Raw genomic sequence first — 14,732 nt, 5'->3', positions numbered from 1 at the left:
ACAGTCTCATTCGAGGTTAACGACAAATCACAATCAAACACCTCGGTGATCAACTGGACGTCTCAGTGCGTAGGGCTGACATGCATCAGCTGCGGTACTCAAAGTTACGTGCTTGCTGCGTTCCTTGCTGCTTAACAGAAGAAAAGAAAGTGCAGCGACGGACCATCTGTGTACAAATGCTATCGCGTTACAGAGCTTATAGTGCCAGTTTTTGCGGACTGCTGTATTTTAAACAAATTGTGTCACTTAAATGGGAAACAAAAATAATAGTTAAACGACGGAGTATTTATACTGTATCTATTACATTCTTACAGTATATGTGGTAATTATTGAATCTCAATGTAGACAAGTGTAATGCGCTGCGAATACATAGAAAGAAAGATTCTTTACATTTAGCTACAATATAGCAGGTGAACAACTGGAAGCAATTACTTCCATTAATTATCTGGGAGCAGGCATTAGGAGTGATTTAAAATGGAATGAGAATATAAAATTAATCGTCGGTAAAGCAGATGCCACACTGAGATTCATTGGTAGAATCTTTAGGTAATGCAATCCGAAAACTAAAGAAGAGGGTTACAGTACACTTGTTCGCCCACTGCTTGAATACTGCTCACCATTGTGGGATCTGTACCAGATAGAGTTGATAGAAGAGATAGAGAAGATCCAACGGAGAGCAACGCGCTTCGTTCCATGATCATTTAGTAATCGCGAAAGCTTTACCGAGATGATAGATAAACTCCAGTGGAAGACTCACCAAGAGAGACGCTCAGTAGCTCGGTATGGGCTTTTGTTGAAGTTTCAAGAACATACCTTCACCGAGGAGTCAAGCAGTAGATTGCTCCGTCCAATGTATATCTCGCGAAGAGACCATGAGGATAAAATCAGAGATTAGAGCCCACACAGAGGCATACCGACAATATTTCTTTCCACGAACAATACCAGCCTGGAATACAAGGGAGAACCGATAGAGGTACTCAAAGTACCCTCCACCCCACACGGTCAGGTGGCTTGCGGAGTATGGATGTAGATATAGATGTAGATATTATGTCAAGATCCTAGGTCTAATGAAGATTCACTTGTTGATTTTTTAGTTTCACGTTCTTGCTTATACCTGTATATGAAACGTTTAACGTCTCTTAGCAAGAGACATTATGTAATAAAGAGAAAGCATTATGTGTCATGTTTTGTTCTTGTATAGAATTATGTACCTTTTTAATTCAGATAATATCTGTGTCGGCGAGTACTGAAACCGCCACAGACTATACTTATTAAATATTAAACAAAGATGAGAATATGTGACTACTATAAATAGTACAGAACGAACATTAATTTCTCTGTCGTCTTCTAGTAGTTACTTGAGTAGGAAGAGCCTGTGACGTTATATTGTACGCTTGCTTAGCATTCTTTTGTCAAGACTGTGAGAGGGTCGCCATTAGACATAGCTTGGGAAAGGTGTGTAACAACTTGATTTGTTTAAATGTTTTGAATAGAGTTACTAAGTGAAACCTTGCATTATGATTTGTAATAAGCTTGCCTGATATTTTATCCCATCCCTTTAATAAATTTTCAGTTGTTTAAATATTATTCGTGGTGCAGAGCTGCGCTACGAACGAACGAGATGCTGCCGCGGCGCATTCAAACTGTATTAAATGAAATCAATCATACCGCAAAGAAGCGAGCAGGTAATAGTGAACTAAAATTATTTCTTTGAGCTTTCGGAATTGCAGAGCAGAACAGCATATTTTATTATGTGTTTTACAGGTTGACGCGGGCTGCTGATAATATATTATTAACAGTGCAAAAAAATTATTTACCTTCATATAAAAGAAATCTTGCTGTGCGTAGTTCTGGTGTGACCAACCTTATAGTAAAAACATCTTTTTCTATGTCAATAGTCTCATGTTCTCGTGTTAGTCGTGGTACTTACTGGTGTTTTACTGTTAACAAAAATCCACTGCAAAATTTTGATGTTGAACAATCATTGCGTACTGTAACATCAGTATTGATAACGAAGTAATTTTCATTAACCGTTTCAATAACTATAAAGTAAGGAAGATATGTTGAACTTTACGGCGAGTTACAGTAACGGAAAAATGTTCCTTTAATAGAAAGCCAGAGCCAGAACAATAAGAACATAATCTATTTTGTTTTGTTGAAAATTAATGATCCAAAGAAAGTTACAGCACAGCATCACTAAAAGGTAATTCGGGGCTCTTTTCGTAGCAACATATCTTATCTCATATATTAGTTGTTACGCGAGTAATAATAAAGCAAAGCAAATGGTAAAGAGCCAGTGAAAAACTCTAGATTTTATAACCTCGAATTTATTCAGTTTTCACATATATTTAGGCAAAACAAAAAGCTTGTCCTGTTCTTGGTTTCGCTACATTTTAAATTGCTGATTAATATCACTGTGTGCCATGAGCTCTACATTACGACTTTTTACTACTATCTACGCACCACATTTTTGCACCATCCTAAGGAACTGCCTGGTACAGGCAAGCACCTCGGAATTCGTACCACCAAAAGAACTAAATGATCTTTGGAGCTACTTTTTGGGGTATATTTTGCTTCATTACCTGATTGTAAGGGATAATTATAATTTTATGCTTTGAATTTTAATTCAGTTATTTCGAAATTTAAAACATATCTGTTATGCGTCTCGATGTCATTAATATTCAAATGATGGATTTCGGTTCAATATGAACGATCTTAAGATCGGTAGATAATACTAAAATAACTAATGTGCAACTGCTCCACGAAATACGAAACGTTATCATATCATGACATCATCAAACGTCAACGGCACCAGCAAATATAAATGGTATAAATGGCTCTGAGCACTATGGGACTTACCATCTGAGGTCATCAGTCCCCTAGAACTTAGAACTACTTAAACATAACTAACCTAAGGACACACACATCCATGCCCGAGGCAGAATTCGAACCTGCGACCGTAGCGGTCGCGCGGTTCCAGAATGAAGTGCCTAGAACCGCTCGGTCACCCCGGCCGGCCACTAGCAAATATCTGACTGTATTTGTTACAAGAGTAACCCAGTCAACCAATAGCATATTAACATACTATGTCACATAGGAAAATAGTGGATTGATGGAAGCCACCATATTAATTTAGCACATAATATTGCTGTCGACAGGTGGCTTCTGGTACTTGTGTCACAGTAGAGTAAAACGTGACACCAATGCTGAATTAATAATCATTTTCATTTGTTTTATGAGAATACTTCTCTTGGATGGACTTAATTAGAATCTAGGGTTTATCAAGGTTAAGAAAACATAAAAACTCCATATAACATTTGTAATTTAAAAGGCGGAATTTGTCCGTATCACTGGAGTTGCTGTAGGCCTGTCGTAGTCGTGGCTTGATTCCTAACACGATCTCTGCATTGCTGTTGTTCCGCGAGCCCATCGGCCGTCTGCCAATCGCCGCCATGGCTAGACGGCAGAGCAGAAGAGCCCTCACCGATGTCAAGCGCAGCAAACATGCTACAGACGTCCCATCACACGCTTACTCTCAACTGTCACCTTGTGTATCAATATGCTACAATCATAATCTTTGTATGTCGACATAAAAGTTGAATCAGAAGTCATGATTAAATTTGCTCTGCTCATTCAAGGCTGGATTCGGATTTTGCTTTTTATGAAGGTAAATTTCAAGTTCCTACAAATCGTTAAAGAATCATCCCTTTCGAGCGTATGTAGGATGTAAAATTTTGCTTGGTGTTAGGAACTGACTGCTTTAAGGTGTCCGTATCTGCCCCAACCGCTGTATGGTTCTGAGAGCGTGTGTGTTTTATGATTATCATTTCGAAATTACTCTCGGTTTACTCTGTGAACTATTTACTGCCGTCAGTAAATCTTATCGTATTCCTTCTAGTACGGGTTTCATAGAGGAGCTTCAATTTGTCACGTTTTTGAACGAAAACCTATTTTAATATTGACTTTATGAAAACATCTCTCAATTTTGTCGAAAATCTTTCCACTTCAAGTTAGAGTCACCTATTTTTTGCTGTTGTTATTCTTAACTGCAATGAGACCTTTACTTATTCGTTTTAGTTGCTTTTTCTCTCTCTTGCCTGTAAGTTTTCACACACGGTATCGATCATTAGAAAACTGGTCGGCCTGCTGGATGACACCAATACTGTGACCATGTGAGGAAGCAAGCCACGAAATAGACAGACTCCATTGTTGCGAACACCAACCACCTACTAAATTATAAAAATTGTATATTGTTTTTATAATGTCTTTTAACCTTGATAAACCACAGATTTTAATTAAATACCTTCAAGAACTCATGAATTTGTTTTATCGTGGCTATATGAATTCATAAACCTTCTTGGACTTCCAGCTGCTTCAGATGAAGTGCCATTTGTAATTGCGTAGGCTTCTGCGGCTAGAGTCAGTCGACATAAAGGTTTTCTGGGTATGGTACCGAGTCATCATGTATAACTGTACTGTTGCTGGCTGCTGGAGAAAACTTTTATGTCAAGTGCCATGTGCTCTCAATCGAACTTCCCTTGGTCACTCTCAAACAGCAAATGACCAGCATGTCGCCATGGCGATGTGGTTATATAGCTGACCAGCTGGCTGTGACGTCACAATTATTCACTGTGAAGCAACATCGCACGGAATGCGAGGGGGTGCTTACCTCTACGCTAACCTGAAAAATCACCCAGGGCAGAAGAAGCTTTAGAAAATCGTCACCGAATTCTGTTGGGCGAAACATCTGTCATTATGAGTACGAAAGAAGTTATAGAAATAAAAATATCTGAAAACACCTTCGACAAAGACTACGGCTTGCAGCCAGCACAGCCTGGGACCCGGCCATCTCGAGGTTCAAGCGGACGCCATGCGGGACGAAAGCATTGCCAAATCTGGCGACAACGATATATACGGACCCTGCAAAGGTACACAACAAATTTCTTAATTTTGTCGTGTGGTAACTAGAACTTGCAAGCATTTAAATACGCAGTCAAAAATTTTTTACCTCTTCTGAAACACTAACTCGCCCCCCCCCCCCCCCCCCCGGCGCCGGAGACATCTGGTAGCACTCGTACGACCCTTAGTGAGACGTGCTGTGACGTACGCGTCACCGACATTCTATCACGTGGACCTCGACAGAGCACCAGTGACGTCACAGCCAGCAGCCACAGAAATGCCACACAGCATATACCGGCAGTAGCTTTATGTGCCATATTAATAACGTGTATTCTACCAAACCATTATTCTATTATGTGACGTAGCACGCAAATGTGCTAACGGACGGATTACTATTGTAACCGATATAGTGACGTACTTTCTGGCGCATTTGCTGTTTGATACTGGTGCGCTATGATAACTTGTTTATTGCGTGGAGTTCTTGCAGAGTAGTCATTTTACTATTGTCTACACATCTGAGAATGGTCCCTGTTGCACCGAGGCCACTCATTTAAAAAGTAATGCAATGTAGACTGATATGGTCCTGGCGGATGTTGCAGTCCTCCCTCGGGCATGGGTGTGTGTGTTTACCCTTAGGATAATTTAGGTTAAGTAGTGTGTAAGCTTAGGGACTGATGATCTTAGCCGGTTAAGTCCCATACGATTTCACACAATTTGAACACTTTTTTCTAGACTGATAATAAATGTGTTTTCATACCAGTGACTGGGAATCAGTTCTCAAAGAGATTACGTCAACTTTCGCAAAATTATAGGATTTCTAACTAAGCAATATGACGTTAAGCAAAGATTATACCCTCTGAGGGAAAAAAAGCAAAAAAAATGGTATAGTAGGGAGGATCCATCTCTATGGGAATAAACTCGATAGATGTAATGTATATGTACAGAAAAACAAACGACTACAATATCAGAAAAAATGGGTGATTTATTCAAGAGAAAGAGCTTCACAAATTAAGGAATCCGATAACATATTGAACCACTGCTGACGTTTATATAAGTAGTTAGTCGTATTGGCACTCACTGATAGAGTTATTGGATGCCCTTCTCAGGCATTTCGTGAAAAATTCTGTCCGTTTAGAGCGATAGATCATTAAAAACCCGAGATGCTTGGAGTGGCCTGACGTTCTCAATTGAGCAGAGATCCGGCGACTTTTCTGGCCATCGCAGTGCTTGACAAGCAGGAAGGCAAGCAGTACAAACTCCCACTGGGTGAGAGCGCGCATTATCTTGCTGAAGTGTGAGACTAGAATGACTTGCACACAAGGGCAACAAAACGAGGCATAGAGTATCGTCGATGTACAGGTGTGCTGTAAGAGTGCCGGGGATGACAACCTAAGATGTCCTGCTACGAAAAGAAATGATACTCCAGACCATCAGTCCAGGTTTTCGGGCCGTATGGCAGGTGAGAGTCAGATCTGTATCCCACAGCTGTCATTGGACTCTCCAGACACTTACCTTGAATAAGTCATTCAGTTTTTCTGACACTGTTATAACTTGTTTACCTTTACATGTACGTATATCACATTATTTCGTGGTGCATCGCTTTTTTCGTCTCAGAGTGTATTACCCTTTCTATTAAGAAATTACAAAAGTAATACTACTTCAGATTGATTTCGCGTTACAGAGCCGTACTTAACTACCATGTTGTTGTTGTCTTCAGTCCTGAGACTGGTTCATGCAGCTCTCCATGCTACTCTATCCTGTGCAAGCTTCTTCATCTCCCAGTACCTACTGCAACCTACATCCTTCTGAATCTGCTTAGTATATTCATCTCTTGGTCTCCCTCTACGATTTTTACCCTCCACGTTGCCCTCCAGCGCTAAATTTGTGATCCATTGATGCCTCAGAGCATGTCCTACCAACCGGTCCCTTCTTCTTGTCAAGTTATGCCACAAACTCCTCTTCTCCCCAATTCTATTCAATACCTCCTTATTAGTTATATGATCTACTCATCTAATCTTCAGCATTCTTCTGTAGCACCACAATCCGAAAGCTTCTATTCTCTTCTTTTCGAAACTATTTATCATCCATGTTTCACTTCCATACATGGCTACACTCCATACAAATACTTTCACAAACGACTTCCTGACACTTAAATCTATACTCAATGTTAACAAATTTCGCTTCTTCAGAAACTCTTTTCTTGCCATTGCCAGTCTACATTTTATATCCTCTCTACTTCGACCATCATCAGTTATTTTGCTCCCAAAATAGCAAAACTCCTTTACTACTTTAAGTGTCTCATTTCCTAATCTAATTCCTTCAGCATCACCCGACTTAATTCGACTGCATTCCATTATCCTCGTTTTGCTTTTGTTGATATTCATCTTACATCCTCCTTTCAAGACACTGTCCATTCCGTTCAACTGGTCTTACAAGTCCTTTGCTGTCTCAGACGGAATTACAGTGTCATCGGCGAACCTGAACGTTTTTATTTCTTCTCCATGGACTTTAATACCTACTCCAAATTTTTCTTTTGTTTAAGATACTGCTTGCTCAATATACAGATTGAATAAAATCGTGGACAGGCTACAACCCTGTCTCACTCCTTTCCCAACCGCTGCGTCCCTTTCATGCCCCTCGACTCTGGTTTCTGTACAAATTGTAAATAGCCTTTCGCTGAATGTATTTTACCCCTGCCACCATTAGAATTTGAAAGAGAGTATTCCAGTCAACATTGTCAAAAGCTCTCTCTAAGTCTACAAATGCTAGAATGTAGGTTTGCCTTTCCTTAATCTTTTTTCTAAGATAAGTCATAGGGTCAGTATTGCCTCAATTGTTTCAACATTTCTCCGGAATCCAAACTGATCTTCCCCGAGGACGGCTTCTACCAGTTTTTCATTTCGTCTGTAAAGAATTCGCATTAGTATTTTGCAGCTGTGACTTATTAAACTGATTGTTCGGTAATTTTCACATCTGTCAACACCTGCTTTCTTTGGGATTGCAGTTATTGTATTCTTCTTCAAGTCGGAGGGTATTTCGCCTGTCTCATAGATCTTGCTTACCAGATGGTAGGGCTTTGTCAGGACTGGCTCTCCCAAGGCCGTCATTAGTTCTAATGGAATGTTGTCTACTACAGGAGCCTTGTTTCGAGTCGGTCTTTCAGTACTCTGTCAAACTTTTCACGCAGTATCGTATCCCCTATTTCATCTTCATCTACATCCTCTTCCATATCCATACTGTTGTCCTCAAGTACATCGCCCTTATATAAACCTTCTATATACTCCTTCCACCTTTCTGCTTTCCCTTCTTTGCTTAGAACTGGGTTTCCATCTGAGCTCTTGATATTCATACAAGTGGCTTTCTTTTCTCCAAAGGTCTCTTTAGTTTTCCTGAAAGCAGTATCTATCTTACCCCTAGTGAGATAAGCCTCTACATCCTTACATTTGTCCTCTAGCCATACCTGCTTAGCCATTTTGCATTTCCTGTCGATATCATTTATTTATTTTGTCTGTCGTATTGGTTAATTAAAATTGAACAAAGCTTATGTACAAGTCTGAATTTTATGGTTTGTGAACCTCTCACATTGACCGTCACGACATCGGCACCTTACAGCAAACTACCCAATTCGTTGTGGCATGTTATTCCATATTAACCTCTCTACTTCACTTAACCATGTCATAATGAGTGATTCTTAGAGAGAAAAGGACTCAGTGATGAAATATAGGTCTAAGATTAATCTGAGGTGAGACATGTGGGAGTCCATCGCACATTTATATGTATACACGTGCATCATTTGGAGGTACATGAAGTAGAACCACTATGCATATCATTAAGTGCTTTGCAATGTTTTAAACGATAAGGAAGCCTGGCTCAACCGTCACGTCCAAGTGGACTTTAGATTAGAGAGGCGTGAAGAGGAACTATCTGACATAACACCTGTTTGTTTGTGCTTCGCTATAACATGAGCTGGGTCAGTGAAACACGTTTCAGCGAAATCGTTCTTCCTCTTTAGTGAAATCTGAATGAGCCGTGGCGCTAATTTATTCAAACTGCTTGGGGTGCCTTCTTGGGACTGGATTCCTCTCTGCTGAACCATGAATTTCTCTCTCCAAGCGTGTTACTTCAAAGAAGCAGAAAAGACGGAAATGTGAGATGGGGGCCTGCGGCAGCGGGAATCCTGGGCTGGGCGAGGCCGCAGGCCTCTGAGCCGTGGAGAGAGACCCGCAGAAGGCGGCGGCGTGGAGAGGCTGCAGCGGTAGCAACGGTATGAAACATGCGCCGCGGACGCCGGCTGCTTCCCCATTCCGCGTAAAGATGCGGCTTTACGGCGGCTCGCGGCCGTGAGGAACGAAAATCTTCCCGACTTTCACACGCCCGAGAGCACCGCGAACACACACACACATATATACACACACACACACACATACATACATACATACACACACGCACATGTCTGTGAAATAAGTACACCATTTCTAAACTACAAGCTTTAGTATGGCCAGCCCAAAATGAAAATAGAAGTACTTCTCCGTTTTTATAACAAGGAAAATTCAGAGCGGAGTAGGCTATTTTTGAAAAGTTTGACAGATTGCATTGTGCATTTTAATATTCAATGCTGGCCATCAAAATTGCTACAACAAGAAGATAACGTGCTACAGACGCGAAATTTAACCGACAGTAAGAAGATGCTGTGATATGCAAATGATTAGCTTTCCACAGCATTCACACAAACTTGGAGCCGGTGGCGACACCTACAGTGTTGACATGAGGAAAGTTTCCAACCGATTTTTTATACACAAACAGCAGTTGACCGGCGTTGCCTGGTGAAACGTTGTTGTGATGCCTCGTGTAAGGAGGAGAAATGCGTACCATCACGTTACCGACTTTGATAAAGGTCGGATTGTAGCCTATCGCGATTGCGGTTTATCGTATCGCGACATTCCTGCAAGCGTTGGTCGAGATACAATGACAGTTAGCAGAATATGGAGTCGGTGCGTTCAGGAGCGTAATACCCAACGCCGTGCTGGACCCCAACGGCCTCGTATCACTAGCATTCGAGATGACAGGCATCTTATCCGCACGGCTGTAACGGATCGTGCAGCCACGTCTCGATCCCTGAGTCAACAGATGGGGACGTTGCAAGACAACAACCATCTGCATGAACAGTTCGACGACATTTGAAGCAGCATGAACCATCAGCTCGGAGACCTTGGCTGCGGTTACCCTTGACGCTGCATCACAGACAGGAGCGCCTACGATGGTGTACTCAACGACGGACCTGCACGAATGGCAAAACGTCATTTTTTCGTATGAATCCGGGTTCTGTTCACAGCATCGTGATGGTCGCATCCGTGTTAGGCGACATGGCGGTGAACGCACATTGGAAGCGTGTATTCGTCGACGACATACTGGCGTATCACCCGGCGTGACTGTATGGGGTGCAACTGGTTACACGTCTCGGTCACCTCTTGTTCGCATTGACGGCACTTTCAACAGTGGACGTTATATTTCACATGTGTTACGACCCGTGGCTCTACCCCTCATTCGATCCCTGCGAAACCCTAAATTTCAGCATGATAATGCACTACCGCATGTTGCAGGTCCTGTACGGGCCTTCCTGGATACAGAAAATGTTCGACTGCTGCCCTGCCCAGCACATTCTCCAGATCTCTCACCAATTGAAAACATCTGTGTCAATGGTGGTCGAGCATCTGGCTCGTCACAATACGTCAGTCACTACTCTTGATGAACTGTGGTATCTTATTGTAGCAGCATGGGCAGCTGTACCTGTACACGCCATCAAAGCTCTGTTTGACTCAGTGCCCAGGTCTATCAAGGCGGACAGAGGTGGTTGTTCTGAGTACTGATTTCTCACGATCTATGCACCCACGTTGCGTGAAAATGTAATCACATGTCAGTTCTAGTATAATACATTTGTCCAATGAATACAATTTTGTCATCTGCATTTCTTCTTGGTGTAGCAAATTTAATGGCCAGTAGTGTACACAGGTTGTATACATGGAAGAGCCCTGGAGATACTAAAAGGTATCAGATAGATTATATAATGGTAAGACAGAGATTTAGGAACCAGGTTTTAAATTGTAAGTCATATCCAGGGGCAGATGTGGACTCTGACCACAATCTATTGGCTATGACCTGTAGATTAAAACTGGAGAAATTGCAAAAAGGTGGGAAATTAAGGAGATGGGACCTGGATAAACTGAAAGAACCAGAGGTTGTACAGAGTTTCAGGGGGAGCATAAGGGAACAATTGACAGGAATGGGGGAAAGAAGAAGAAGAATGGGTATCTTTGAGGGATGAAGTAGTGAAGGCAGCAGAGGATCAAGTAGGTAAAAAGACGAGGGCTAGTAGAAATCCTTGGGTAACGGACGAAATATTGAATTTAATTGATGAAAGGAGAAAATATAAAAATGCAGTAAATGAAGCAGGCGAAAAGGAATACAAACGTCTCAAAAATGAGATCGACAGGAAGTTCAAAATGGCTAAGCAGGGATGGCTAGAGGACAAATGTGAGGATGTAGAGGCTTATCTCACTAGGGGTTAGATAGATACTGCTTTCAGGAAAATTAAAGAGACCTTTGGAGAAAAGAGAACCACTTGTATGAACATCAAGAGCTTAGATGGAAACCCATTTCTAAGCAAAGAAGGGAAAGCAGAAAGGTGGAAGGAGTATATAGAGGGGCTGTACAAGGGCGATGTACTTGAGGACAATATTATGGGAATGGAAGACGATGTAGATGAAGATGGACTGAGAGATATGATATTGCGTGAAGAGTTTGACAGAGCACTGAAAGACCTGAGTCGAAACAAGGCCCCCGGAGTAGACAACATTCCATTGGAACTACTAACGGCCTTGGGAGAGCCATTCCTGACAAAACTCTACCATCTGGTGAGCAAGATGTATGAAACAGGCTAAATACCCTCAGACTTCAAGAAGAATACAATAATTCCAATCCCAAAGAAAGCAGGTGTTGACAGATGTGAAAATTACCGAACAATCAGTTTAATAAGCCACAGCTGCAAAATACTAACACGACTTCTTTACAGACGAATGGAGAAACTAGTAGAGGCCGACCTAGGGGAAGATCAGTTCGGATTCCGTAGAAACACAGGAACACTTGAGGCAATACTGACCTTACGACTTATCTTAGAAGAAAGATTAAGGAAAGGCAAACCTACGTTTCTATCATTTGTAGAATTAGAGAAAGCTTTTGACAATGTTGACTGGAATACCTTCTTTCAAATTCTAAAGGTGGCAGGGGTAAAATACAGGGAGCGAAAGGCTATTTACAATTTGTACAGAAACCAGATGGCAGTTATAAGAGTCGAGGGACATGAAAGGGAAGCAGTGGTTGGGAAGGGAGTAAGACAGGGTTGTAGACCCTCCCCGATGTTATTCAATCTGTATATTGAGCAAGCAGTAACTTAAACAAATGAAAAATTTGGAGTAGGTATTAAAATCCTTGCAGAAGAAATAAAAACTTTGAGGTTCGCCGATGACATTGTATTTCTGTGAGAGACAGCAAAGGTCTTGGAAGAGCAGTTGAATGGAATGGACAGTGTCTTGAAAGGAGGATATAAGATGAACATCAACTAAAACAAAACGAGGATAATGAAATGTAGTCGAATTAAGTTGGGTGATGCTCAGGGAATTAGATTAGGAAATGAGACACTTAAAGTAGTAAAGGAGTTTTGCTATGTGGGGAGCAAAATAACTGATGATGGTCGAAGTAGAGAGCATATTAAATGTAGACTGGCAATGGAAAGAAAAGAGTTTCTGAAGCAGCGAAATTTGTTAACATCGAGTATTGATTTAAGTGTCAGGAAGTCATTTCTGAAAGTATTTGTATGGAGTGTAGCCATGTATGGAAGTGAAACATGGATGATAAATAGTTTGGACAAGAAGAGAATTGTAGCGTTCGAAATGTGGTGCTACAGAAGAATGCTGAAGATTAGATGGGTAGATCACATAACTAATGAGGAAGTATCGAATAGGATTGGGGAGAAGTCTGTGGCACAACTTGACCAGAAGAAGGGATCGGTTGGTAGGACATGTTGTGAGGCATCAAGGGATCACCAATTTAGCATTGGAGGGCAACGTGGAGGGTAAATATCGTAGAGGGAGATCAAGAGATGAATACACTAAGCAGATTGAGAAGGATGTAGGTTGCAGTAGGTACTGGGAGATGAAGAAGCTTGCACAGGATAGAGTAGCACGGAGAGCTGCATCAAACCAGTCTCAGGACTGAAGACCACAACAACAAGTGTACACAGGTGGCTGTAAGGGGAATGTCGCGTACATACAAACAATGTAGCACTGACCATGTTGAAGACGAATTATTTCTAGCAATTGGTATTTATATTTATCTAGTGCACCACTTTCACGTAGTGTCGATCCAAACAGACTACAGTATGTCATTCTTAGGTCCCTCTTTCACAAACGTAACAGCACACTTATTAGTAACAATCTACACTTTTTGTTAGTAATGATGTTTTGGAAAGCTTTGTAGTACGTTTAAGAGTGTTTGGACACAAGTTTCTGAGAGAGTCACAACCAAGATTCCAGAGGGACCTTTCCAATGAACATGCAGTCTACTACTTTACTCAATGTGTTTTGAAATATCTGAGCCACCTGGCTAAGGTATTTGGCTCTGCTAATGACTTCAATCTTTTGGACAAGCTTGGACTTTGTCTTTCGAAGTTGTTAACTTCATTTTCAACCGATAAGGCCCCTGTTGGAGAGTTCATACAGCTCATACAACAATATATATATATATATATATATATATATATATATATATATATATATATATATATATATATATATATATATATATGTTGACGATACAAGTATTGGGATCAAGACCAGCCGCTCTGCGGCAATAGGACGAAAAGTAAACGAAAGATAAATAATACGTTACCGGGTGTTTCACCATAAACGGTGTACCTCTAATAAGAAAGGTAAAAACGGTTCATTCAAATTTGTAAAACTCAAAATTTATCAGTATCAACATTATCAGTACCGATGTGGAATAAAGGAAAGAAAATATGCAAAAATGATCGTTCACATTTCCTGGATGTCCACACCAAATTCAATGTTAAAGATTCTAGACCTCTTCAAACGCCTGAGGTCATAATTGCTACGTGTAATTGCTCTTTTTAGTGATGAAAATATCAACAAATTAGATTACTCTCTATTCTACCAGTCTTTGAAGTAATATAGGATAATTTTCTATTATCAGTTTTACGTATAGATGCAATGTAAATACTGCACAGATATGTGCTGCAAGGCCAGTGTATGCAGTCTGTCTTCAGACGTACAGAATCTCTTTATACGGTTGGTCGTTTAATAGTCGATACTAAATTACATTATTTGTGATAATAAAAAATTTGCAGACTGCCAAATAACATTGTAAATATAATAAAATTTCATCCGATTACACGTATTTTTCCCGTTCTATCAATTGTAATATAAATAGTAAAGAAAATGTCTATGTTGAAAATGAAGAAAAAACTGAAGAACGGGACTCGATCCAGGGACCCAATGGTTACCGGACTTGAACGCTAACCAGTTATTTTTATTTTTTTATTGTTACCAGTCGGCTGCCGCCGGTTTATGATGAAAAATGGCTACGCACAGGTATATATTGGACGACCGAAATTATCTTGCGATTTTCTCAACAACTCTTGAGAAGTACGCGCTATTGCTTACACGTTTTGTTGTCCTAATGGAGTACGAGTGTTCGAAGTTTGCTGTAAACCCTCGTTTCAAACGTCGTGGACTCCCCTTGTTAGTACTACAGGAAAACGG

This window comes from Schistocerca gregaria, chromosome 2 (genome assembly GCF_023897955.1).
Source record: "Schistocerca gregaria isolate iqSchGreg1 chromosome 2, iqSchGreg1.2, whole genome shotgun sequence".
In the NCBI taxonomy this organism is placed as follows: domain Eukaryota; kingdom Metazoa; phylum Arthropoda; class Insecta; order Orthoptera; family Acrididae; genus Schistocerca; species Schistocerca gregaria.
The sequence above is the reverse complement of the archived record's forward strand: the minus strand, read 5'-3'. Positions refer to the sequence as shown.